Source organism: Perognathus longimembris, chromosome 1 (assembly GCF_023159225.1).
Source record: "Perognathus longimembris pacificus isolate PPM17 chromosome 1, ASM2315922v1, whole genome shotgun sequence".
NCBI classification, from domain to species: Eukaryota; Metazoa; Chordata; class Mammalia; order Rodentia; family Heteromyidae; genus Perognathus; species Perognathus longimembris.
In genome coordinates, this window is record NC_063161.1 from 73,982,341 (window position 1) to 74,009,357 (window position 27,017).

The 27,017-nt window shown below is 41.1% G+C and overlaps 1 protein-coding gene across 2 annotated transcripts in view; it reads left to right on the forward strand.

Moving 5' to 3' along the window:
* Auts2 (activator of transcription and developmental regulator AUTS2) overlaps window positions 1-27,017 on the forward strand; it is an 830,583-nt gene that overhangs the window by 101,432 nt on the left and 702,134 nt on the right. The window lies entirely within an intron of this gene.

Genomic DNA, 27,017 nt, shown 5'->3' on the forward strand with positions numbered 1-27,017 from the left:
GTAGGTTCAAGTGTGGATGATGAGTGCTGACATCTGTTAGTGGAGTTTCTTTCTGTCAAGCACAAATCTCAGTGATTGAGCTAGCTATACAGTCTCAGTTCTCCTAACAGTCTTGTGGGATGTGAATCTGTGATGATTCCATTTGTAAGTGAGTAAACTAGGCAGAGAGGAAGCAGGGGGTTTTCTAGTAGATGACAGATGTGTGAGAGGAACCCAGCAGTGGGCTGTGGAGCTGAGACTAAACCACTGCCTAGTTATCCAGACAAAGAAGGTGTCTATTGCAGAGAAACCATTATTAAATCTTTCTCTACTGGGGATGATGGCCTTGAGCTTCACATTAGATTTAGAATTAAGAGAGTCTCTGTTGATAATAACGAATTTTCATTTCTGAAGTTCTAAATATAAAGTTCTTTGCAACCTCTATGTTTTGAAGGGAAAGAGGGAAGGAGGAAGAAATAGAAAAGAGAAAGATGAAACTTTCTTAGAAACCCATCCTCTCCCACAGAGTGCACATTATCTATTTTAAATATTTCCAAGAATTTTCTCTGAATCCAGATGATTAAGGTATATATGAAAATCAATTGAAGGTGCCTTGATTTGGAACGTGGTACACAAGGTGCTGTGTGCCCTGTGTATTCATATGGGTCCATGGATAAGTGCTTTTCAGGAGCCCTAGTCTCTAGATTAGCAGGCATTGGAGAACTGAGGTCATGGAGCAGCTGTGGCTCCAGCTGCCAAAGCACTGTTGCACGTACCACCAGCACACACCGATGTGTGTGGGCATATGCAAGAAAGGGAGCTGGCTTGATGGGCTCCTGCTTATGGTCTGGTAAAGAAAGGTGCTCCTGTGCAGACACAGTCCTGTGCTTGGCTGTGACTGTTAGAGGAATTGAAAGCAGAAAAGCTGGGCAGGTAGGATGATGGAGACCTGGAGGGAGGGGTATGTTGAAGGAGAATGAAGGAAAGCTATTCTTGCTTCAGGGCTTAGTATTGTTTGGGAATCTTTCCTGGAGAGATAGTGTCAGTGTTTTGTGAGGGCTTTGCAGTGGTGTGGTTGTGGAATATGTATGTTCTCCAAAGGTTCATGTGGCAAAAGCTCCATTTCTGGTGCCACTGCTATCTGGTAGTGGGACCTTTAAGAGATTAGATCATGGCAGCACCACCCTTGGAAGGGATTAATGTACTTTCTTAGGATCATCTTAGTTTCCAAGATAGTGAAATGTTCTTTTTTTTTCTCTCTCTCTCTCTCTCTCTCTTATTTATTGTCAAAGTGATGTACAGAGAGGTTACAGTTTCATATGTTAGACATTGGGTACATTTCTTGTACTGTTTGTTACCTCCTCCCTCATTCCCCCCTCCCCTTTTCCCTCTCCCCCCATGAGTTGTTCAGTTGGTTTACACCAAACGGTTTTGCAAGTACTGCTTTTGTAGTCGTTTGTCTTTTTATCCTTTGTCTCTCGATTCTGGTATTCCCTTTCACTTTCCTAGTTCTAATACCAGTATATACAGTTTCCAATGTACTCAGATAAGATACAGTGATAGTGCGGGTACAACCACAGGAAGGGGATACAAGAGACTCATCAGCAATAGAAGCTACGGTTTCACTTGGCACGTTGAAAGTAATTACAACAGTGATATAACACTCATTTCCATAACATGGAGTTCATTTCACTTAGCATTATCTTATGCATTCATAGGGGCATAGCTATTGGGTGGGTTCTTGTGATCTTCTGCTGTGACTAGCCTAAACCTGTGCTAATCATTCCTATGAAGGAGACCATAGAGTCCATGTTTCTTTGGGTCTGGCTCCCTTCACTTAGTATAATTTTTTCCAAGTCCTTCCATTTTCTTACGAATGGGGCAATGTCATTCTTTCTGATAGAGGCATAAAATTCCATTGTATATGTATATACAATATGTATATGTATATGTACATTTTCCTGATCCATTTGTCTATTGAGGGGCATCTGGGTTGGTTCCATACAACGGACAAAGGCCTCATACCTAAAATATATGCAGAACTAAAAAAATTAAATTCCTCCAAAACAAAACTGCAAAGAACCAACAGCCCCCTCAACAAGTGGGCTAAAGACTTAAAAAGAGACTTCTCTGACAAGGAAATGAGAATGGCCATATGAAAAAGTGCTCTACATCACTGGCCATAAAAGAAATGCAAATCAAAACAACATTAAGATTCCACCTCACCCCAGAAAGAATGTCCTCTATCAAGAAAACTAACAATAATAAATGTTGGAGGGGATGTGGCCAAAAGGGAAACCTACTTCATTGTTGGTGGGAATGTAAACTGGTTTAGCCACTCTGGAAAGTGGTATGGAGATTCCTCAGAAGGCTAAACATAGAGCTCCCCTATGACCCAGCAGCCCCACTTTTGGGTATCTACCCAAAAGACCACAAACAAGAACACACTAAAGCCACCAGCACAACAATGTTCATCGCAGCACAAGTTGTCATAGTTGAAATGTTCTGAAAGAATTGTTCCTCTCCTTGCTTACTCTTTTGTTCTGTGACTTCTCCCCCGACACATACTCCCACCATGTGATGTAGCCAGAAGGTCTCATCAGGGGCCAGCACCAGTGCTTCTGAAAACTGCAATCCAAAACTAATATTAAAAATAAATCAAGTCTGCAGCGTTGTTGTAGCAATACAAAACAGACAAAGACAAGGGTAGGAGATTTTCTGAAGTGTCATCTTTTGGAGTGATTCCTTATTGAATTGGGGAAGCATAGCTGGTTGGAAAGGGAGGCTTTTTCCATCTCCATCTCTGTGTCTTATCTGTCGCATCTACTCCACCTGATATACTCTGTCCTTATTTTAACTAATTGGATACTATTCTTAATGCATTTTTAACCATTAAATAGCATTGCTGACATTTGCTGCTTAGTATGAGTCTGTGCCTGCCAGCAAAAGGGGTCAAAAAGTTATTTGAACTTCGACTCTTAAGTATATTTCTCTGAAGGTTTAGTGAGTATCTGTTATATGCCAGACATGCCACACAGGCATGAGATGTGGCATCAGAAAACTAATTTTAACAAATTGGTTGCACTTTATGTTAGTCTGGCTAGAAACCCCATCTTTTCCTAGTCCATATTTCTCATATTAGACAAAGGTTATCATTGATGTAACATATACTGAAGATGATTGTTCCCAACTATGGAGCAATATTACCCAGTAGGTCAGATGCAGGGGTGGTTGTATTAGTTTCTTATTTGCTGCCATAACAAATTGCCACAAACTCAGTGCCTTGAACAAAAACTTAACTTGCAGTCCTGGAAGTTGAGAGTTCTGCATGTACAATACTGGGCTAAATCAAGGTATCAGCAGGGTTGCATTTCTCCTGAGGCTCCAGGTGACAGTATGTCACTGCCTGTGTTTCAGGGTGTGAAAGCATCCCTACATTCCTTGATGTGTGGCTTTGTTTTCCATTTTCAGAGCCACCAAAAGCTGATGATTCTTTTTCAGAGGGAAAGGCCATGTGTGTTCCCTACTGCATAGCCTCACCCCCCTCCTCTACTTTAAAAGACCTTGCCAAAATTCCATTGGGCCCACCAAGAAAATCCAAGATGATCTGTGTATTTTAAGATCAGCATCCTTCACAAAACATGAATTCTCTTTGCCACATGAAAGAACATATTCACAGATAGCCAGATTTAGGGCATAGACATCTTTAGAGGGAGGGTTATACTTCCTATTCTAGTTAGAGATACTTTTGTCACACTGCTCATTTCCTGACTCAGGTAAAATTATAGAATGCCTTCTACCTACTATTTTTGGATAGTGAGTTCTATGGACATGTGCTGTGTGTGTGAGGGGTGGGAGGCTTATTGCCACATGTTTAACCTCTCTGTTAAAGCCTCCCACTTCCTTATAAGGAAACTCCAGCCACTTGGCACTTCACAGGTGGTTTGCAGAACCCTAGTGTTTGGCAACAGTCAGTGTCCCTGAGGGACTTGTGTACCATCCTCCAACTGGCTAACCCCATTTGCTTATGGAGACACTTGCCTTCGTTGAGCAGTTCCTATTTTCTTTTCTGTAGTTCCTGCTTTCTATTGAGAGGAAAGCTTTTTCTGTGGCATTGGAAAATCTATTGGTTCTTATTTTATTCTCTGCGGTCATATTGAATAAATGTAATTTCCTCTTTTATATTTGAGGCCCTTGAGATTTATTTCTTTAAGACAGGTATCGTATCTCCCAAGTATTCCCACTCAGAAATCTCAGTTTCTTCCACTAGTCTCACATAAAACTGTTTTGAGGTTTTGCACCATCCTGCTGTCTCCCCTGAGCACAATGTGACATGAAGAAAAGGAGACTCCAGGAAGATTTAACAAGAGCCTTTAAATGCCAGGACACTTGTTATACCGAGGAGGCAGGTGAGACCTTTGCCTTCTCCACAGAAGCACAAATCTCAGGCTTCTATTGTGGCTGAAGAGATTTGCTCTCAGGAGACCTGTCTTAACCTCAAGGTTTGAGAGTGTATTGGATGGCCATGGAAAGTTGAGGCATCCTTTGCCCTGGAGCTGTGTACGACAAACCTTCATCTCAGAATTCTTGTGTAAGGGACTTTGCTTCTAGTACAGTGTTCTGCTTAAAGTGTTCTTATCATTGCTTATCATCTATGCCTGAAGCCTGTGTGCCCGTCTTGTGTTGCTTCCTTGTGTAGAAAGTATTACCACGACTGCTGTGAATCACAGGGGAAGGAATGGTGCAGGGCTTTATGAAGGAAGGGAAACAGTGCTGCAGCACAGGATACTTAATAGCAAGTAGAATGACAATTTGAGCCCCTGCTAGGGCCCCTAGCATTGTTGAAGAGGGAAAAAGATCACTTTTATCCTTCCATAGAGAGAATCAGCTATAATTCTGATTGGATGGAATCCAATTAAAAGGAGCTGACATGAAAATTGATGGTAGTCCCGAAGAGCTCTGTAAGAAATGGTGGAGAATGGTGTGAGTGATCTGGCATGGTAATGTTTGAGAGAAGTGAAAAGCTAATGGGTTGGCTACCTGAATAGTAATAATAATGCCAGCCAAGGAGAGAGCAAGCATCTAGTTGGTTACTAAACTTTTGTTGTTGTTGTTATTTTTCAAGGCAGGGTCTTTGTATCCCAGGCTAGCCTACAACTGAAGACTGTCCTGTTACAGCCTTTTGAGTGCTGGCATTACAGGTGTATATCACCTCGTGTGGCCACTAACCTTTTTGACACTTTAGAGTTGAGACGTAGATTCTAGGAATCATGGTCTTTCATAATAGAAAGATCATAATTTAACTCTTGAGGATCTCTTGTTTTCAAGCTGGTAGTGAACAAACATGGCATTCATAAATGTGTATGACGGGAGTCTGAGCCTGGTGCATGTAAAGATCTCACTGTATAGGCATACCTTACTTGTCCTAATGGTGTGCTCTTAAATTTAGAATAGAATAAGAGACCTCACCATTTAATAGTAATGTCATTACTAGTTGTTTTCTAAGGTAGAAACCGAAGTCATGCCCAATTTAGCTTTTGTGTAAATTCATAAGTCTGTATATAAAAGTTGAAAGCTTTGTATGATCTGATGAGAAACCACAGTATAAGAATTTTATATACGGATATATAAGTGTGTGTGTGTGTGTGTGTGTGTGTGTGTGAATGTGAATGTGTTATTGAGGATTGAACACAGGGCTTCACACTTGCTAGGCTGGTGCTGTACCATTTGAACCACACTACTGACCCCTAGGTCCACATATTAATATACTAAATCAGTATATTTTATATACTTATTGATATTGTATGTTTATTTGGAATGAAATAATTGTAAAGACATGTAGAAGTTAATTAAGCCTTGCAGTAACAGGAAAGTTTGGCCAAAATTTTGTGAGAATGCAATATATTGCTTTTTAGAGAGGAAAATTCTGGTTAAAACATCAGCTAGATTCTACGGTTACTATGGGAAAAGGAGCAGGCTGCCCAAGTTATTTGAGAGAAGCTTAATAGGATCTCTCAAAACTGCAGCAGAAATGGCAAGGGCCTATTTTGAGGAAGGAGGAAATAGGACCAGAGATTTTTCTAGGCTTTATTCTACTGAAGAAGTCTCATGAAATGGAGTTCACCCTGAGAAACAGCAGCCTCCTGAGGAGATGAAGCAATATGAGCAGAGACTCGGCCAGCCAGAGACAGTCAGTCCTCATGCTGGTCAGGGAATCAAGAGTGACCAGAATAGCCTGGTCAGTGCAGGTGTGAGAAAGGAGGGTTCTGCATGGCTGCATGCTCCATAACATTTTGCCTCTTGCAGTCCTTGTCTTCATTACCTCCACTAGACTCACATTTGTGCTAGCTGCTCTCTCCTCAGTGAGTCCTTTAGTGACCCAGCTGTCTAGGAGAGGCAGCTCCCTTCATGGCTCTTTCTCCCCACTTGCTTTTCACCCATTGGAAGTCATTTCCATGACAGTGAAACTTGGTGTATTTTGCATGATTCTTGGGATCCCAGAGACCAGTCCATAAAAATCTGTGTAGAAAGGATCACAAGAACTTCTCTTGCAAGGATGTTGGGTAAGGGCTGAGACCAAGAGGAATAGTACCTGCCTTGTGCCATTTGTTACATGCTGGCCAAAACTGTGACACTGAGCCCAGAGGGCATAGATAGGCCTTCAGCAGTAAGATGTATATAGTCACTTTGGAACTGGATATTGAACAAAAACAAGCAGTTTTGTTTGGAGGTAGAGAGAAGAAGGCTACTCTAGGTCGGCAGAAAACAGTTTGTGAAGTTGTAGAGATCTAGAAATGGTTGTGTTTGGAGTCACTGCGCAAGTTCAGTGCTAGAGTGAAGGTGCAGGTGAAACACATTAGAGAAAACTGGGAGATGGCTGGAAAGGATAGTTTCAATGTATGTTGAGATTCATTCACCTGAGAAAACCACTGGAAGAAGTTTGGAAGGGATGATCCCCAGGCTCTTCCAGCAGGTAATGTGCCAATATTCAGAATGTAGTGCTGAAGCTGGGCACTGGTGGCTCACACTTGTAATTCTAGCTACTCAGGAGGCTGAGATCTGAGGATCGCTGTTGGAAGCCAGCCCAGGCAGGGAAATCCATGAAATCTTACCTTCAATTAATCATTGAAAAGCTTGAAGCGGTGCTGTGGCGCAAGTAGAAGAGTGCTATCCTAGAGCAAATGGATCTGAAGGACAGTGCACAGGCCCAGAATTCAAGCCCTAGGACCAGCACAAAAGACAACAAAACAAAAACAATAGTGATTAAGAGTGCATTAGAAACTAGGTTGGGGAGGTGGAGGTGAGATGTACTGTATGGTTGGATGTCACTTTTCTGACCTCAAAAATGCAGGAGAAAGTTTGGGATTCTCACTGAGGACAAGTTCGCTTTGTAGGCATGTGGTGGCATTGGTACAGGTGATAACTGATCACATGCTAATCACAGTTCTTAGGTTCATTTTTTTTTTCAATGAGGTTAAGGCTGTGCTGTGGGATATAAGAGCAAGATGAGCAGGGAGGCTATTTTGATTCTTCAACAAGTATAAAACTTGAAAAATACCTTGGCAAACAGCATGATAGTCTAGTTCACATTAAGTACTGCATAACCCTGGACAATTTATCTGTGCTTCTGTTTTTCTTTCCAGGGCGGACTTGGTTCATATGCTCCCATCACTGATGTGTACAACAAAAAATGATATTTGGAAATTCTAAGGATAGAATATTTCCACTAGAAATATTGGGCAATACCAGGAATTCTTGGTATTTCTTCCTAGAATTTGGTGACAACACAGTATCAGTCCACTCACACCCAGTTCCAGGAGGAACATGCGACCATTTCCAGGAGGTGCTGCAGACATTAGACAGTGGCAAACTTGTTTTCTCTATGTCCAAACACATTCTGATAGCCAGTTGGTGATGGCTGTGGTAGGACACTGTAAAAGTAAGACAGGATTGGATCATGTCCTGCGCACTGCTGCCCACCAGCCTGCAGGTCATTGCATCCCTGCTCAAAGGCTACCTGGCCTCATCCTCTTTTTTTCCACAGCATCCGCCTAGGACACCAGTTGCTCCTTAGATTGCACGATTCTCTGAAATCTTGCTAGGAAGTTTGAAAAACTTTATTGAAATTCCTTCTCCTATTAGAGAAAGGTGAAATAAAGGTATGGTTTTGAAAGATTGCTGTGAAATGGCTCTATTTTGTAGGCTTTATTTTAACTCAGGCAAGTAGTAGACCTGCTTAGTGGTTAATAATAAGTTTCTGGATTCTGACTGACCCAGTTGGAACTTCACCATTAGTAGCTGATCTACTTTATCACTTTCCTTATTTATTTTTGAGAGAGAGAGTGTGAGAGAGTGTGTGTATATGTGTGTGTGTGTGTGTGTGTGTGTGTGTCCTGGTGCTTGAACTCGGGGCTTGGCACTGTCCCTGAGCTTTGGTGTTGTTGTGTTCAAGGCTAGCACTCTACCACTTGAGCCATATCTCCACTCCTAGCTTCCTAGCTTTTTGGTGGTTAATTGGAGATAAGAGCCTCATGGACTTTCCTGCCTGGGTTGGCTTTGAACTGTGATCCTCAGATACCAGCCAGCCTCCTGAGGAGCTAATAAGGATTACAGGCAATAGCCACCAGCACCTGGCTTACTTTCCTTATTCATCAGTGGGGAAAATAATACTGCCTACCCATTTCAAAACAAAATGAGTAAACATGGGTATGCCACTTGCATAAAGACCTGGCAGCCTGAGCTCTCTAAATGTTAGCTGTTGTTATTTCTGGCTTCTCAGGGCTACTGGCATTTCTAAGGCCCCAGCAGGAAGTTTGGCCAGAGCCAGGCCTTTTCTGCCTGCTGTGTTTAACCAGTGTAAGTCAGAAAGTGGCCTGGTGGCAGGATGCTGGAAATGATTCAGTGAGTGAGTAATGGACTGTTGAGCTTCACACCCTGGTGCCCTGGCACAGTGTGAAGGGCAGCTCATTATACTCACAGGTAATTCAGTGAAGTGGGTCAGTAGCTTAGTCTTCCTCCTCTTGTTAACTCAGAAAGGTTGTAGGGGAGGTCTGAGACTTACCTGGATAGAAAACAGATATGTCCAGCCCAGTAGGGAGGGAGGGGTGTGTGTGTGTGTGTGTGTGTGTGTGTGTGTGTGTGTGTGTGTGTGTGTGTGTGTAAGGAGAGGGGAGGGAAGAGGGAAGGGGAGAGACAGTGGGACCCAAGGGAAAAACCATAGAAGCAGTGCAGAAATGTTTCTGCAACAGCCAGGTGGGTGGCTCTTAGATTCCTGAGTGTTAGCTAGGGATTGTGTGACCATGGAGGAAAACCACTGACCACTTTGGAGTGCCCTGGCATTGTGTGTCACATCCCTTGGGTGAGTCATATTTCCCCCTTGACCCTCCACTGGTTTGCAGAATGGTTAAATGGCTTCTTGGCTTTTTGTTACTCTAGACTCTCCCATGATGTCATAAGCTTTCAGTGGCTGTGAGGAAAGGGATGTTGCAAAAGGGTCTGTTGTAGACCTTGCTCTTTGTAACTAGTGTTCACTTTGTTGTTGTTGGTGGTGGTGGTGGTTATTTGAAGAACTGCTTTTTCAAAAGATCTGGAAACATTACATCTTTGGATTTGTGAGGGAGTTGTCTCTAATCTCTCCTTTCCTTGTTTCCCTGCTATGATGGCCCCAGAACTACTGCTTCTTGCTGGCTTTCTGCATCAGCACTTTTGTGCAGAAATGAAAACATTGCACTTTTAAAGGCACAGAAAGCAAAATTACTGTAGCATCAGGATTCAAGGTTACAGAATTGGTTAACTTTCTGGTTTGTTTTGCTGAGCTGAATGAAAAAGATTTGATTGAATGTTAGTGCTTCAGGATAAATATTAATAACCACACCATCCCTCAGTGACCATCATCTGTTCACATATGTAAAGGATTTCCAACGATGGTCTCAGACTTAGATTGTGACTGTCAGCTGAATATATGTATAAAGTATGTGAAGTAGCTGGGTACAGGGGCCTTCCTTGGCTGTAGTGGATTAAGTCTTGGGGGGCGGGGCTCCCGTCCAGAGAAAAAAATCTGTTCTGGAACCTTGATTTGTAGTATATAATTTGGTACTGTTCAGCTATATAAGTATCTAGTTCAGCTCTAGACCTTTACAGATTACCTAATAGAAATAATGTTAGGAAAGAGCCATCAAAGTTAGATTTTAACTAAAGTTAAGACTTAAGCACTGAAGTGATCTGAAACTTTTAACACGTGGAAGAGGTACATTGCTAGGTTTGAGTGTTCTTGGTATGGCGTAGATCTTTACTCACATGCAGTGAATTCACATAACTCACATAAAGTCACCTTTCTGGATGATGGGAACAGTTGTCCTCTGTCCCAGTTGACTTCACTTTAGGGAAAGGCATAATATGTCAGACACTTCCCATGCACCACAATTATAAATAAGACACAGTCCAGCCCTTGTGATTCAGGCATGGAAATTGGAAAAGGAATAGTAGGATCATAGGACTGGATAGCTGGAAGAGTGTGGTGGTGTTCTCCTGCCATTCCCAGCCTGGGGGAATCAGATGTGTGTTGAGTAGTTGAGAACATGGAAGATGGGATGAGAGAATCGTCGAGGAAGCAGGTTCTGGACTATGGCAAGAAGTGTTCTGTGTACACAGGCAGGGTTGTCATGCTTGGGAAAAAAGATGTGCATCGACCAGCACATGGCGATTTGGAAATATGGGTCCCATTAATTAATTAGTTAATTTATTAATTTTGCCAGGCCTTAGGCTTGATAAACTCAGGGTCTGGGCACTGTCCCTTAACTTCCTTTTGCTCAATGCTAGCACTCTACCACTTGAGCCAGAGCGCCACTTCTGGCCTTTTCTGTTTATGTGGTACTGAGGAATTGAACTCAGGGCTTCATGTATGCTAGGCAAGCCCTCTACCATTGAGCCATTCTAGCCCCACAGGTTCCTTTTAGAGAGTCCTACAAGTAACAAGTGTGCTGGAGTGTTGGATTCTCTTAAGTGGGCTGTTTGAAAGAGTGTGGACTCTGGAGGGCTCCAGCATGGGACTGAGAATGGCTGTTAGCTCTCCCAGACTTCAGTGTCTTCTGAAAAAGATGTAAACTTAAGGTGAAAATCACATGATTAAATCAGCACACACTGTCCTCTTAAAGTGCACACGGGGAAAGAGTGGAGAGAACGATGAAAGGGGTGACATTGATCAAGGTGCATTGTACTCATAAACTGACATGTTGAATTGAAGCCTCTTTGTACAACTACTAAAGGAGATTCTTTTTAAAAATGCATGCAGGATGTGAGCTGTCAGGGGCAATGTTAGGGTGTGGTATGGAAATAGTAGATGTGCACCATAGGCATCAGAAGTTGGAAGCCCAGTAACTAAGGAGGACTAGAAAGAGGGTGGAGTAGAAAGAGGTGTTTAAATAGCCCCCTATCCCCAAACAAAAACAAAATAAGACAAAAATTCCAAAGCAGCACTTCTTAAGTTTCCTCTAGGTTAGAATCACCAAGGAATACAATTTTTGTTTTAAAGGCACAGTTTACATGTCATGAAACACACAGATTTTAAGTGTACAATCCAGTGAGTTTTGAGAACTGCACATCATCTCTGTAACCCAGGTACTCATCAAGTTGTGGAACATAAAGCCTAAAAGAAGACTCTATCTTACTTTCTAATCAATCCCTAGCTCCCCTCACCTTGCAGTCAGTTGTATGTCTTCTTGAACTTCATATAAAAGGAATAATAATGCTCTTTTGTAGCTGAGTCCTGTGGATAGCAATGTTTGTGAGACTGTTTAGTGTTGTTGCCTGTGTCAGTTGTTAGAGATACACAGTTGGTTTTAACCATTTTCCTGTCGATGAATATTTGAGTTGTTTCCAGTTGCTTATTCTGAATCACTATTGTACAAGTTTGGTAGACCCGAGTCTTGTGTTCTTTCCATAAATGTGCAAGAGTGGAGTTTTGTCATCTGATGCCTAAGTACATGTTTAACTTGATAAGAAATTGCCAGTTGGGCTGGGAATATGGCCTAGTGGCAAGAGTGCTTGCTTCGTATACATGAAGCCCTGGGTTCGATTCCCCAGCACCACATATGTAGAAAACGGCCAGAAGTGGCACTGTGGCTCAAGTGGCAGAGTGCTAGCCTTGAGCAAAGAGAAGCCAGGGACAGTGCTCAGGCCCTGAGTCCAAGGCCCAGGACTGGCAAAAAAAAAAAAAAGAAATTGCCAGTTTTTCAAAGCAGTTGTGCTATTTTACACTCCCCCCATCATTGTGTGAGTTTTAGTTGTTCCATATTCTCAGAAGCATTTGGTATGCTCCATCTTTATTTTTTAATATTCCTGTGGGTATAAAATGATATTTCATTATGGCATTAATTTGTGTTTGTCTGATGATTAATGATGTTGAATATTATTTTCTTTTGTGAAATGTTCAGTCTTTTCATCAGTTTTTTTTTTAAATTTTTTTGAGATAGTCTTTTATAATCCAAGCTGGCCTTGAACTTATCCTCCTGCCTTGGCTTCCTGAGTGCTAGGATTACAGGCATATACTACCATGCTGTGCCATAAAAAAGTCTCTATATGAACCTGTCTTTCAGTTTCCTAGAGATAATTTTGATAAATAGAAGCTTTTACATTTGGATGAAGTATAGTTTATTACTTTTTCATTTATTCATTTTATTTTTTTCAAGAAATCTTTGCTTACTTAGGTTACAGAAATATTTTCCCTTTCTTTTAGAATCTTTTTTTACTTTTAGATGCCTCAGATTATTATGTATGATGTAAGAATAAAGGTTTGTTTTTGAATGCACATTTCTTTGGTTGCTCTAGCATTTATTTGTTGAAAACACTTTGCTTTCCCCACTGAATGTCTTTGGCTCCTTTGTTGGAAATCAATGGCCTGTTTATGTCTATTTCTCTTTCTGTCTATTTCTGGACACTGTTTGCCATTGATTTGTCTATTTCTGTCCCAATATCACACTGTCTTGATTAGCTAGCTTTATAGTAAGTCTTGAAGTGCAGTAATGAGAATCTGCCCCCTCATTCTTTTTCAAGATTGTTTGAATATTTGTGGTCCTTTGATTTTTCCATATAAAATTTTAGAATCAATTTTGCCAATTCTAAAAGACATACCTGTGGTGCTTTAGAAAAGTCTGTGTTAACCCAGGCCATACTCCATGCTGATTAATTCAAATCTTTTGGAGACAAGTCTAGGTTAACAGAAGCTGATTAACAAAATCCATTTGCTAAGCACTCTAGATTGGTTCTCAACTGTGGGTACACTTAGCATAATGTGTGCTAACAGGGTTTTACTGCGGCACTCACTGAAGACAGGCTGCCATGGATTACTGGAGCAGAAGCCATTGGTGTAGAATGTGGGTGTCAGAGTTGAAGAGGGCCCCCAAATGGAAAACATTGTTGGTACCTGTGAAATTGGAGTGTTGTATGAAGAAGAAGTAGAGGAGAGAGATTTGTGTGGTCCAGGAAGGGGCGAGTTCTTTCTCTGTGGGGGCTATTGGAAGCTCATAGCCTGGGTTCTGGCCTTGAGCAGCTGCCATCTGATTATTCAGTACTTGTCTCCTAAACTTGCGGCCAGGCAGCCTACAAACCAGCAACTTGAAAAATAAGCCATGCTCTTGGCAAAGCAAATAAGCCTAACTGTTTCAGAGAACAGTTTTCCCTGGATTAGGGAAATGTTTGTGAAATCTACATAATAATGTAGTAGTTAGGTACACTGTGGACTGGAATTCTGTGGGCTTATTGCCTTTTGAGGCTTTATTTTCAGTTTAATGTCTTTAGATTAACATTGATCTAGCCATTCTTCCTCTGGGCACATAGTTCAGTCAGAAGTGAAGCCTTTTTAAAATAAAGGAAAAGGGACAGAAAGTTGCAACCAGGTAATAGTGTTCTTTGGGCACATAGAAATGTGTGTAGGCTGGTAGGTGCTTGCTGTGGCCTTTATTTAAAACCACATTTTTCTATGAGAGATCGCAACTAGTCAGCTGAGGCTTTCTTTTTCTTCTGAGATACAAGTTCCCCAACAGCTGTAGAGAATTAATTTCAAGTCAGAGCTAGCAGACCTTTAATCTCAACTTTCTGCTCAGTGTCATGGAAAATCTTCCCCAGAAATAGCCAGTATCTACTAGATATGAGATGTTTAAAAATTTAGATGGATGTTGGGTTTTCTGAGTGCTTTTCTGAGGAAGCAGCATGGAAAATCATTTAGCAAGCTATATTTTACAGTGCACACAGAAAGCAACCATCTATGATATATTTATATTTTTGTGTATGTGTGTTGTCTGTACCATTTCCTTGTTCCTACTAGAATTGAAAGACCGTGTTTAATATCAAACTGCATTTTTCTGATGGGTGACACATTTTAGGCAAGAAAGAGCTTTTAAGCTCTTTATAATATTTATATTATAATGAATAGCTTCAGTATGTCTCAATATTGTTTGTCTGCCTGTCATTCATCATCTCTCCATGTATGTATGTATGTATGTATGTATGTATGTATGTATGTATCATCTGTCTATCTATCTTCTATCTATCTATCCCTTTTGTATATTTCCTTTCAGGGCAGAGAAAGTGGGTAGGCAGAGGGTGAGAGAAGAGTTGCTTTCCTTTTTCTGTTTACCATGGTACTGAACACATATATCTCCAGAGGGATAAACAATATTTCTGTTTTGTGAAGAGACAAAAGCATTTTCAGGCTTCTCTTTAGGAAATTGTCCTCTCCCTTCCCATTTTTATGTACTTATTTCATGTGATATGAATGTTGCTTTTAGATAAAATTGGAATTCCTCCATACTTTGATTTACATTCTTATGTTGTTTGTCTTTCCTAATTAATAATTTAATGGCAGCTTAATATTACTTGGGATTGTGCTGTGATTTATATTCTTCTGATACTTAACTTTTTAATTTGGTGCTGTTAATACCACAAATAACTTTTCTGTGTCTGGAATTCCCTTCCCCTGATTTCTTTACCTTTTGTGGATACAAGTGTGTGGTTATTTTTGTATCCTGGAGTCTCAGTGTATAACTTACAGTGTTTGCTGCTTTCAGTGTGAGTGTTGTGATTCTAGGGATCAGAGGCTAGATTTCATAACCGGTTGCTTGAAATTTTACTTTGTCTGTTTCTGTGTACAAATTACAGCCTCATTTTATCTTCTTTTTACTGATTTAAAGATGGGTTAGAACTAGGAAACTGAAAGGGAATTCTAAAATCGAGAGACACAGGATAAAAAAGACAAACGACTACAAAAGCAATACTTGCAAAACTGTTTGGTGTAAAAAAACTGAACAACTCTTGGGGGGGAAGGGGAGGGGGAGGGGGGAATGAGGAAGGAAGTAACAAACAGTAAAAGAAATGTATCCAATGCCTAACATATAAAACTGTAACCTCTCTGTACATCAGTTTGAAAATAATAAACCAAAACCAAAAAAAAAAGATGGGGTATGAGTTTTTTTTGTTTCTTATATAGTTACCTACTAATATTTTTCATGAGCATTGCTAATTCCTTTTTTTTTCACTGTAGGAGATTTTAAGAGGCTGAGGTTTTAGTTTGATTGCTCTAAGATGAACAGATTTGTCATCTCACACAGATTTCCTCCAGAATTTTCTGTGGTTTAATAAAAAGGATTTTCTGAAATCCACCTGAGTTTCTGTTGCTCTCTGTGCCCTCTTTTTACCTGCCACACTATGAAGAAAGAAGGGTTAAATCAAGAGCTTGAGGTGTTCACAAGTCTTGGGAGAGGAATAGAAACTGGCAGAATTCTGTCTCCACTTCCTGTAATGCCTACAGAGCTGTGTTTACTTGTCTCCAAAGCTGGGATGAGAGTAACAAATGCACAGAGAGTGTTTTTAATGCACTTAAGCCTTCTCTTAAGCACTGTTAAGAACCTCAGTTGGAAGTGTTTAAAATACCAAAGAGCTATAACCTTTGATTGTTATTACGTGTGCACCATCATTTCTTGGATTTGTGTCAATAGCTATTGGACCGTGTGAGATCTTTGGTGTTTGCTGAAACTAACCATAACCCTATAATCTACAGATAGGAGAAAAAAATCCCAAGTTTCAAGGTACCCATTTAAAATATCCAGTGCCCATCTGAGTCTTACTCAGGACTTTGGGGAGGATATAACAATTGTGATTACAGGAAAATGAACAGTGGTCATAGAATGATGAGAACACATGGTCTCTGAAGGAAAGACTTGTTTAAACCAACTTGGCCACTAAGGTGATGCTGGGTGAGTGATTTCATCTCTCTAAGCTCAGTTGTAAAATGAAGATGATCTTGCCCGTTGGTTTAATTAAGTAAGAAGGACGTTTGTGATCAACGTTCCGTCCCGCCCTGGTCCATGGCAAGTACTGAGTAAATCATAGATGGTGTTCTTTTTATTCACAGCTAGCATTTGTGTAACAGTTATGGCCTACCGAGCCCTTTGCCATACAGCTCCTCATTTGTAAACCTGAGTGCTTAAAACAGAATGGAGTTTTAACTGTTTCATGGGCTTTCTATGCATTGCCTTTACGTTATTTTGTTTTAGGTACCTGTACAGCTGTGTATGCTCAGTTGATGTTTGTCACACACCTCTATGCCAAGGCCAATTTATCTAAATAGGATGATAAAACCCAGTGTGAATATAAAGATTAATTTATCTGGGGGTGGGTGTTCTCTTACTCCTAGCTGGATGAGTCAAGAGGTATCACTGTTGTTACTGACTGGTTTGGGCCTCTGGCCCAAGGCTGCCTTTCTCACCTGTGGAGGGGGTACAGCTTGGGAAGACTGTGTCAAGCAGTGCAGTAGCTAAATCACAGACCTAGTAGCCACAGCCTGTAGTACAGCGGACACCTGGACATATGTATCACTGCTGTGGGAAGCTGATGGGATATGTGAGTCCATGTCTTATTTTCATGAGCACAAAACACTCATTTCAAAAGTGAGTATTGTCCTTTGAGAGCAGTCACCATGGTAGATTCAGGACCAGGCTACTCAACCCTGGGCACTTTGCCTCTAACATATTTGCTCCTTGTTGTCTGAAAGGTGGGATGAAGCATAGTTAAGAGGAGGTAGTTAAAACAGGTGAAGTGATTTGGCCCTGTCATTCAGGAAGTCATCTCAATGTGTAATAAAATGAGGAAGGTCTGGAGTATACCTGAGTGAAGCTTTCCTGTCAGCTTTCCTGGGCAGTTGCTCTTTCTGTTGTACCATATGTGTACCTCTGCGTGTCCTGGTGTGTCTCTGTTTTCCTTTCCAATTTGAATTCATAAATGGCAATGCTGAAGTGTTTGGCTGTGGTTAATTTCAGTAAGAACTGAATGCTAGGTAATTTTTGTAAGAACTGAATACTAGGTATTCGTTTCTCTCGTGGAGAATCAAAGCATATGTATTTAATAAAATTCCTTTCATTCACTTTGGAAAGTGGTACGTTTGTTAACCCCCTGAAGAAAATACATTGTGTTCCGACAATATCTTTAGATAGCCAAAGACAGGCATGATGTCTCAATTGACATCTCTTCTTCTGAACAGGTTTTTTTCCTTAAGTCTTGTACCTTCCAGGAGAGAATACTGGTTTCTCCTATGAAGCAGGGGAGGGAAGCAGGGGCCTCCTGGACAAGAAAGGCGGCATGTTATTTCTGGGATCAGATTGGTGCTTCCTTTCTCCTGAGAACAGAGTTGTCCTGACTAGCATAGCTTGCTTTGTGCTACTCAGGGCATGCACAGTGCATTTTCTTCTAGGTCCTCTCCATGGGAAATTGGCAGCGGTACAGATAAGGTGTGTAGGTGACATGCCATTTGTCTCCTGCACGAGTGACTAGAGGTAACATACTTCTTTCACCTTCAGCACTGCTGCTGGTACTAGAACTTCCCATTCCCTTGGTAGAGTCTTCGGAATAGCAGATAGGGAGCCATTTCTTTAAATTGTGGTAGAGTCATAACTTTTTGGTGGCCTTTTAAGTTCAGAAGAAATTTGCATAGGAACTCTGCACCTACCCCTAAATCTTCTATAAAGTCTGAGAAAGTGGTGTGCCTTTGTCCATATTTAGATAATGTTCCAGGAGCTCTGTCAGTGAATGGTTGAGAGAGGCTTGAGGTATTGGCCTTGGTGAAGAGAATAGAGAAGGAAGCAGCTTTTAAAATAGTGTTTTAAAATAGTGTTTGGGTGCCAGAAGGAACTTTTGAATGAGGTGCTAACTTTTGGGTTTTGTTGTTATTCCCACTGTTAGTGATGATATAGCATCATGCATACAGAGTATGGTGTTGATGAAGTACCCTCTCACAAGGGCAGGGTGCCACCAAGAGCATCCAACCAGCACCCTAGACCTAGCCTCTGGCTCTCATCACTGATGAAGCATGCAGCCTGTAGCTTGTTTATTTTCTTTGAGGTTCCTAATAGCAAGTCCCAAGTGGCTCACCTTTTTTCCAGTTGTGTTAATGTTTCAGGAGGGTTATATATTGCACTAGAGCTGCTATAGTTCTCCATGGAAAGGCTGATTTTTAAATGAGACTTATTCAGCCTCTTTTTAGCCAGTGTTTCATTACCACCAAGGATTTATAATGCAATAGCTCTGAGGCGAAGCTGGTAAGAATGCCAGCTTTGCTAATATTTAGAGTCATAAAATTCTGGATATTGGACAAGCTCTTAATTACTCTGAATCCGTCTTTGTCTTAATAAAAGTTGGATTGTACCCACTAAAACAAGATGGCTGTGCTTGCATTAATCTCCAAATGTAGGTTAATACCTTTTAAAAAGCTGTCTTTTAGAGGAGAGACTTGAAAATTAATTTCCCATTTTCAGCTAAAAATGAAGAGCTCCTCCACATGCAGAGTTTGAAGGCCTGCCATTTTCCAGTGTCATGGATTCAAGTGCCACTAATAACTCTATGGTCCTCTTTAGTTTTCCTCTTTTTTTGGTTTGCTAGGTGCTACTTAATTTTTAAAGGTCTGCTTCAAATCAAATAGCTGAAGTTAAATGTTTTAAATTTAATTTTATTGTCAAGGTGATGTACAGAAGGGTTATAGTTACATCAGTTACATTTATAAGATAGTGAGTACATTTCTTGTCAAACTTGTTACCCTCTCCCTCATTTTCATCCCACCTTCTCTCCCCCCTATTACTCCCTCAAGTTGTACCGTTAATTTCCAACATTTTCTTGTGAATATCTTTGTTGCATTGGTTCATTCCTTACCCTTTCTTTGTCTTACCATTTTGATGTTCCCCTTCCCTTCCCTAATTCAGACAAACATATGTATAATACCCAGGGTACCAAAATCAAGTACAGTGACAACAGGGGCTAAACCATAGTAAAGAAAAACAAAAGAAAAAGAAATAATTTCACATACATAGTACATTAAAAATAACAACAATGACAAACCCCTTGTTTCTATAACTTGGAGTTCATTTTGCTTAGCATCATCTTATAGGATCATATATACATAGCTATTGAGCTATTGTGATCCTCTGCTAGGACTGTCCTAGACATATACTAATTATTATCAATGAGGAAAACCATGGAATCTATGTTTCTTTCGATCTGGCTCACTTCACTTAATATGATTTTTTCCAAATCTTTCCATTTCCTTATGAATGGGGCAATGTCATTCTTTCTGATGGAAGCATAGAATTCCATTGTGTATATATACCACATTTTCTTCATCCATTCATTTACCGAGGGGTATCTGGCTCCATATTTTGGACAAGGTAAATAATACTGCAATGAACATGGTTGCGCTAGTAACTTTAGTATGACTTTGTGATCCTTTGGGTAAATGCCCAGAAGTGGGATTGCTGGGTCATAGAGGAGCTCTATGTTTAGCCTTTTGAGGAACCTCCAAACTGCTTTCCAGAGTAGTTGAACTAGTTTACACTCCTACCAATAGTGTAGTAGTGTTCCCTTTTGGCCACATCCCTGCCAACATCTGTTGTTATTAGATTTCTTGATAATGGCCATTCTGACTGGGGTGAGGTGGAATCTTGGTGTTGCATTTCTTTTATTATCAGATGTTGAGCATGTCTTCATGTGTATATTGACCATTCTTGTTTTCTCTTCAGAGAAATCTCTCTTTAAGTCTTTAGCCTACTTATTAGTGGGACAGTTGATTCTTTGAGGATTTGTTTTTGGGGAACTTAATTTTTTGAGTTCTAAGTATATTTTAGATATGAGGCCCTTGTCTGTTGTATGGATAGTGAAGATATTTTTCCAATTTGTGGACTTTCTATTTATCTTGCTAGCTATGTTCTTTGCCATGCAGAAGCTGTGCAGTATAATGCAATCCCATTTTTTCAACTTTTCTTTGATTTGTTGTGTTTCTGGGTCTTTATTAGGAAAATTTCTACCTGTGCCAAGGAGCTCAAGTGTTTCTTCTATTCCTTCCTGTGATGTTTACAGGGTATCTGCTTTTACCTCCAGGTCTCTGATCCATTTGGAATTGATTCTGGTACAGGGTGATATATAAGGATCTAACTTTAGTTTTCTACAGGTATTTAACCAATTTTTCCAGCACCATTTGTTGGAGAGGCTGTCTTTTTTCCATTCTATTTTTTTGGATTTCTTATCAAAGATTAGGTAACTATAGGTCTGTGGGTTCATTTCTGGGTCTTTAGTTCTATTCCATTGGTCCTCAGGCTTGTTCTTGTGCCAGTACCAAGCTGTTTTTATTATTATAGTTTTGTAGTAGAGTTTGAAGTTTGGTTTTGATATTCCTCTCACACTGTTCTTCCTGCTAAGGATTGTGTTTGCTATTCAAGTTCTTCTATTGAATGTGCCCGATCTCATCTGAAGTTAATTTTTCAGTGGAGGGTGGATCAGTGGTGATGACAGGGATGGGGAAAGGCTAGATAGTGGGACTCCTAAACCATGCCAGAGAAATCTGGATTTTACACAGCCAGATATTTTTAGATATATACAATTTCTAAAACCTGCAGTGCCTAGGTATTTCCATGTTTGGGGTTTTCCCAGAGTGGTGTGTTCTTAACTGATGTTCTCCAATGTGAGAGAGAAAATTCTTTATTTCTTTTACTTGTGTCCAGACTAGCTGCTTCTTCTTAACCATCTCACCAACAATTCCAGGCATCTTTTCTGTGTGCACAGATGGTCAGTGAGATTACAGGGCTCTGAAAAGATCTTGCAACTTGAGGAAACCTCAATTTATTTAAGTCTCTATTGACATACCATTTCCCCATTTTCAGCGTAGGAATAGCCAGTGCTATATTAAGCAGTTTCTGTATTGATTAGTGGTGTGGGCCAGTGGGAATTAGGGATGATTCAAAGAGGAGAAGTAGAAACTAATAAAGTAATCAAATGAAAAGGAACAATTCATAAATATCTTCTTATGACTGCTGCAGTTGTTAAAAGCATTATTTTCCTATGTTTCAGTCTATTGATTTATAGACATTTTTATGATGAAATATTTACATTACCAGTAAGAACCATTCAGGGAATGTATTAACAAGGGTTTCCAGCTATTTCCGTTGGTGGAAGTTCTGACTGAGTATGTCTGGAGTAGGTCCCAAACAATTGAGCACATTTGATATTCAGACAATTCTCCTGTGTCCTCCAAATACTTCTCCTGATATAGTAGAATTTTGTGAGGGGCTGTCATAAATAGAATTTACTCTTTTGTAAACTGTAATGTAGGACAACACCTTTGCTAAAGCATACTTCATTGCATAGTTTTTAGATCAGTAAGGGCAAATGAAAGACCAATCACTGGAATGGGCAGTTGCCCAGAAAACAGTTATTGTGAGCAGTGGACCTGGGGTGTCACTTGAGTGTCATTTGAGGGGGACCCTATGGAATAGACCATCAGGCAGTGAGTAGGTGTGAGAGAGATGCTCATGAACAAGACAGGTTGAACAGAGGCAACCACTTTACTAACAGACCAAGAGATTCTGCTTTTACTTCTAATTGTTTGTAGCCTGTGGAACTATTGTCCCCAAAGAGACCTGATTTAGACTGCTAGGTAATAAAAGATGAAGAAAGGTGTTGTTTCTGTGGAAGTGGTTGGAGGGGGCATGAATAGGTGCAGCCATTTTTTCCCTCCCCCACAGTGTGGTAGGATGTGATGGGCTGGCTGCATGGTCTCCAGGCAGGGACTCTGTGAGCTTAGCTCAGGGGGGCTGGCACGAGGGCAGGGCATGGCAAAACGCTTGAAGAATAAATGCAGTGAAGGAAATTGGTACCTTTCATTCAGTGATAAGTGGGTCTTCTGAAGTCCGTTGTAACCTAGAAAGTCTCAAACATCTGTTTTAAGATTAATTCTTAAATCTCAGAATGGAAGGCACCCGTGTAGGTATTTATTTTCTTTAGCACTATACTTCCAGTACTTAGGACAGCACCTGACACAATAGATTCTTGGTGTTCGTTGAAGGAGCTGAAAATTGTTTAAGGCTGTACTTTGTGAGCCTGTTCTTCTTCCATTTACATGGAGAATTCTTATTTTATCACTCACTCCTACTAGTCACTCATCCTTCTTCCATAGCTCCTTCCCAATACATATTTGTCAAAGGGAGTAAAGGAGATGAACAGATGTCAAGTTAAACCAAAGTTATCTGAGAAAACCAGTGAAGTTTCCTGGCATTTGGTTTGGGAACTCTGTTCCCAGTCTGGCTGGCTGGTTTGACTTGTGTGTACTCTCTGTGATTTTTCAATACTGTGGTATGTTCCTGCTCTGAGAAGTGAGAATGTATTGTAGGATTATGGCCTAGATTAATTGGGATATTTTGTGAGGCCACTGAAGTGTTATTACTTCATCTTTATCCTCGCCTACTATCTTGTATGAAAAGCATGTGAATTATTTTAGAGAAGATATAAATTTGCTTGTGTTACCCAGTGTCAGCTAAAAGCTGATTAGCATTTTGCATCACCTTTGCAACTCATAAATCACCCACTCTTGCTCTTGGCAAACAGGCCTGTAAGTCAGCAGGGAGGCACCTGCGGAAGCATCTTGCCCTGTAATTTCCAGGACAAGCTCTCCAAACTGTGGTACACTTTATGTGTGCAGGGTTCTGGTGAGGCACCGCCTCTAAGGGAAATGGAAGACAACTATTGATGTCCTTGTTCTAGGGAGGTCCCAAGGGCTTCTGGGGTCAGGAGAGGTCTCAGACTTACAGTCCTGAGGTCAGGCCCAGCCATTGGAATGGTTCTTTTGGCCTATTTGATGCTTTAAATATTTTGAGGAATTGCCAACATTTAAAAATCAGGGAATTTTGCATGCAAGTTTAATTTTGAGTTATTACTGGGAAACCCCAAGTAGCAATAGCAGTGTTATCCTGTGCCTGATTATAGTTTGTGCAGGAGCAGGGGTGCTCAAGAGAAGCGAGTGGGTTTCATTTATATAGCTCCTCAGTTTCTCCAATGCCGTGTGTGTGTGTGTGTGTGTGTGTGTGTGTGTGTGTGTGTGTGTGTTTGTTTGGGGGGGGAAGGTCTGTATCACATAAAGCCTTGTATTGTAGATTCTTGAATTGGTGTAGGTTTTTTTTTTTTAAGTAATAACAATTCAAACTTGATTGAAAAACGACAGGAGACTGAATTTGATTATGGTTATGTAAATAGGCTCTTGTAAGTCTTTTTATGTGCTTGGATTACCCTAGTTAAATAGTTGAGTAGGTGGAGGCAAAAGTTAGATAACTTGTTCAAGGTCACTTGACTAGTGGAGTCAGGCAGGGTCTCCAGGTGGAGTCAGAATTAGTTACTGCTTAGGCCAGCATTTCTGCCTGCAGGTGGTTATCTCCCCTGCTCCTCACCCTCATGTCCCAGTAGGATGATACCTGGCCAGTAGGGAGACATTAGTGAGAAGGTGGGTGATGGTAACACACTCCTTGGATCCACAGTCATCCTGGAGGAACAGTGTGGCCTGCTCTTGGAAGTCACAGCAGGGCATTTGAAAGGCAGCCCCTTACACAGGGCCTATTGATTTTCCTGACCCTCTTGTCTTGATCATCCATCCTGTTGTTGTGGGATGCTTATTTGTCATGCATAATAGCCTGTTACAGTGTACCCAAACACACCATTGACATTTAAAATTAAATTGCAACAGGTATTGTCAATAGCTCATTGATGGTGCATCGGTAATTACATCCAGACAACATCCTGACTGGGTATATTCTGCCAGGTCAGATTGAAAACAGCTCTCCCTGAAAATTCATCTTGACTTATAAGGAAGTTTCAGGGTCCATAGACCCCCTCACCAGCATCAGAATGCTGGGTTTATGGAAACGCTTTAGTGAATTTTTTTGGTGTCTGCTGAGGCACCGAGAGGTTGGGCCTGGGAAAGGGACAGACCTGCAGGTGGAACACAGGCCCATTCATGCACAGGGTGAAGAGTCCATTCATTTCTTTGTGTCTCAGCCACATTCCCAGATTCTGACTCTTTTTTTCTCACCCTCTCTCCTTCTTTCTCCTCCCCTTTAACTCTCCCTTTCCTACTTCTCCTCTGTATGTCTATAAGGGAGCTTTTTGCCTGTACCTGCCACTGTTCCCACAGTTGTATGTGAATTTGTTTTCTTCTGATCCTCTGGGAAGACACTATGACAGATAAAGAAACTGAGGCACTGAGAGGTTAAGACAGGTGTTCAAAGTCCCCTGGGAGGTCTGCTGTAGTGAGGCAGCCCTGAGGCCAGCACTTCCATCTCTACAGGCCCATTTTGCTCCTGCTCCTGGGGTAAACATTCAGGCCTATGAGCTCCTCTGGAGGCCTTGTCAGCTGCATTTTAGTTGGCAGAGCAATTAAGTATGCTAGGTGCACTGTGCTGAGCTCCAGAGGGAGGGAAGGGAGCAGTGGAGTCTGTCTTTGCTTGTGCTGTACATGCTTATTGGTTTGTGGCGGGTGTGATTGACGCCAGAATCAAAATGACTTCAAGCCGCTTCTCCGAGATGCACTGTTCTACCCGTTTTTTCCTCTTTGTTGCCCCAGGTCCCTTGTGAATAGGATTTAGCTGTGATTCAGCTGCTGCTGTTCTTTTGGTAATCAGCGTGGAGGAGGGATATGAAGGCTGCTATTAATGGCTTTTTTTTTCTTTCTCCTAATCAGATATCCTGCAGTTATTAATGTGCATGCAAGATGTTTTCTGGTGTCCCTGGGTGGTTTTCTTAGGTGTGCTGGACTGTTAGCTTTCTAAGATGGAATGTTTTATTAGGTTATGGCCTAGGGGGTTGGTTGGATAGGTGGAGGTTGTTAAAAAAAACACTCAGTGAAAGAAATATGATATAAAAGGCATCTTTGGGAGTGGGATCAGCAGCCTACCATCTTACCTCCCTCCCCTCCTGCCTTGAAAATCTTATCTTGCTAATACTCTTTAGATATTAAAAGTAAAGTATCAGAGCTATTTACTAGGCAGCTAAATGCAAATTCTCTCCCCCATTAGTTTTAATTAGGATGAAATCATACATTTAAATAACCACTTCTCTTACTAAGAATTGAACTTCTGATTCACTGTGAACCCACAAATGCCTCTTATGGTGTGAATAGCCCACCCCTGAGTCACTCTGCACCTGCATGTTGGCACAGCCAAGGTCCCTGTGTGGTTGCACACATCTGGGATTCAAGGACATGGCTGGCATGGCATGTCTTGGGTGTAGAACATCATTGTTGTGCAGTCTGTTTTAGGGCAGCCAGGGTAGTTTGCTTGATAATAAGGAATTCTGCAAGTTCAAGAGAACAATATCCCAATCCTATTCTACCCTTACCCTTCTTCAACTTTCAAGTGTTTTAAGATCTTTTGTAAAAAGTTTTCTGTTCATCTCTTCCATTTAAACAAGTATCATCAATGATAAAATGCCATAATAATACCGTGTCTATACAGTTGAAAATAAGAATTTGTGTTGAAAGAAAATTATCTTTGAGGGTCTTAATATATCTGATTTGAGACCTTCTCTTTCCCTTCCTCTCTTCTTTCTTTCTCTCTTTCTGTTTGTCATTCTCTCATCCTTTTTTCCTCTTTCTCTTTTTCTTTAACTGGGCCTTGAAGTCAATTCCTTATGCTTGCTAGGCAGTGATTTAATTTGCCTCTTTTTTTTTTGGCTTTAGGTTGTTTTTGAGACAGAGGCGCAGGCTTTCACTTAGGCTTGCCTCAGACTGAATCCTACCTCCTGTCCTCCTGAATAGCTGAGGTTACAAGTGTGTGCCACCATGTCTTTTCTTGTGCTCTTTGCATTTTCTTGGCATAATACATTATTTGAGAGTGTGTGGATGCAGTAGTGGTGTGTAGAATGGTGGCTATTTTGTGTGGGGAGTGTGTGTTTATCACACACTTTTTTTTGCTAAGGGCTATTTGAATATTCACAACGTCATTCCTGGGCCATTCAAAATTACTAATACAGGCAGACATCTGTGGGGAGTGGAGGAGAAGCTGGCCTACACCAAATGATTTTCTAGGCCTAATGTGGTCCTTGGGCTCGACATTCCTCAGCCCTGGGTAGGATTGCATATACCAGTGGGAGAAGCAGAAACAATCCCTTGACTGCAAAACCAACTCTAGTGAAGGGGAGGACTGCTCAATCCAGTTGTCCTTGTGGCTAAAAGATACAATAAACCCTGGTGTGGCATCTACTTAGAGTGGTCCAATGAGGTACAGGCAAAGTGGACAGAAGCCCTGTGGTTTACAGCCACCTGCAGTGTGTCAGAGACAGGACAAGGTGCCTTTTTAATCCTGAGGAGGTTGAGCTGGCCCTGCTGGCCTCTTCTATGAATGGGAATCCTGCCAGATCCCAGCTAGGTGAGAGCAGCTGCTGTGTCTTTGTTTTGTTGATATGATTGGCTGTAGCTTTTGATCAGGACACCGTTCCTAATGACCAGCATCATTTAGACAGGGAAGGAGTGACAGCTGATGTGTAAGAATTTTTCTAGATTGGCAGCACTTAGGAGGACAGAAGAGGGGGGAAATGGGGTTGGGAGGGGAGGGATACCAGTTCTGACTGACAACCACTTATCTTTTTTTATTCTTCAGAGGCCCTACAGTTGAATTTTAGACAGTTGAAAGAAAGAAGACACAATTGTGAAACATAATTAAAATTCTTGACAAAAACACTCAGATCAT